This window comes from Belonocnema kinseyi, chromosome 7, assembly GCF_010883055.1.
Source record: "Belonocnema kinseyi isolate 2016_QV_RU_SX_M_011 chromosome 7, B_treatae_v1, whole genome shotgun sequence".
Taxonomy (NCBI): Eukaryota; Metazoa; Arthropoda; class Insecta; order Hymenoptera; family Cynipidae; genus Belonocnema; species Belonocnema kinseyi.
The window spans coordinates 87,892,865-87,894,334 of record NC_046663.1 but is presented as its reverse complement, the minus strand read 5'-3'; the positions used below and the strand labels follow the sequence as shown (position 1 = coordinate 87,894,334).

Here is a 1,470-nt window from a genome sequence, read left to right as displayed (position 1 = left end):
AATCAATACGACGATCCAGCAAAAGCCTCGTGCACCCTAAGAACACGGAGCGACCCAAGGACAACCGCCTTCTGCATTTTTCCCGCAAGTGTTTTAGCATATAGTTGCCACGCAGGGATGCTTTTTAGGCCATTAGCAAGTGAAAGCTTGGCACCTCCAAGAGCACCGATGATAAGGACAATTAGTTTAACAGAATATTCTAGGTACAATCGTTGCAACTCCCTTATAAGGTCTCGATACCTCTCTTTCATTTCATTCTCCTTGGTTATGATGTTTTTGTCAACTGGTGCCGAAAATTCGACAACGAACATGGTTCGCTTCTCGAAGTCAAGAAGAACCATGTCAGGCCTCGAGTGAGCAACAGAAACAATCGTCGAGAATATAAAGTTCCAGTATATGCGGCACTTCCCATTCTCGTCAATTGACTCAACTTCCCTAGGAGCATTTCGAGGAGCGATATTAAGATTAATGCCGTAAGAGTGACAGAGGTGGTAATAAAGCACTCTTAGTGCCGCATTGGAAAGCAAACGTTAGCTCACAAGACATTGACTGATCCTTCACATTTCTGTGGAAGATATCGTGCATTCTCTTATCGAGGAGCTGTTCACGAAAGTTTTTCTCTTGTGCTTTCTTAATCAAAGCTTTCAGGAGTGAGTACTCGAGATAGATAATATTTGATGCACTTCGCTCACCCCTAATACTGAAGTCAATTCCGAGTGTTTCAGCCGCCTCCTCCGCTGCTTTGAACAGAAACGCTCTTTTGCCCACTTCTTCGTGATTCCTGACCATTTTAAGAAAAGGGTCTCTTCCATTTGCAACTCTATGTGCTGTACCCAGAATAATCCTGTTGTGAAGACATTCAAGACTCAATATTCCGCGACCCCTTGACGGCGTGAGATGTACAGTCGCGGAACGGAAGACTTAAGATACATGCTTTTGTTCATGTGCATAACATTTCTTGTCCCGATATCAAGGGATCTGAGCTCGTTCTTCGTCCACGAAACTACTCCAAATGAATAGAGTAGCACCGGGACGGCAAGCATGTTCGTTTCAGATACTTTGTTCCTCGCCGACAGTTCGGAAGACCAAATCTGTCGGATGAGACGTTTGTATCTGCTTCGGAGAGTATCCTTTATAGATGTCACATCCTGAATGCGGCTCTGTGGCACGCCCAGGTATGTATAAGTCTCTCCAGCGCAAAGGTGTCGTATGGCGCTTCTATCAACGAGCTCAGGATCTTCAGGGATGCCATGAAGTTTTCCTCGCTTCAAATAAACCTTGGCGCATTTGTCTAACCTAAATTCCATTCCAATTTCCTTAGTATATCGTTCGACAATCCCCAGAGCTAGATGCAGTTGCTTTCTGTTGTTAGCATAGATCTTAAGATCGTCCATGTAAAATACATGAGTGACCTTGTACTTTCGATCTGCAGGTTTGCCGCACAAGTACTCGTCGGAATGGCGAAGTGCT

General features: G+C 44.7%; 1 protein-coding gene across 4 annotated transcripts in view; it reads left to right on the top strand.

The window, feature by feature from the left end:
- The window catches only part of LOC117177347 (protein couch potato), a 152,664-nt gene that overhangs the window by 124,462 nt on the left and 26,732 nt on the right, over positions 1 to 1,470 (top strand). The window lies entirely within an intron of this gene.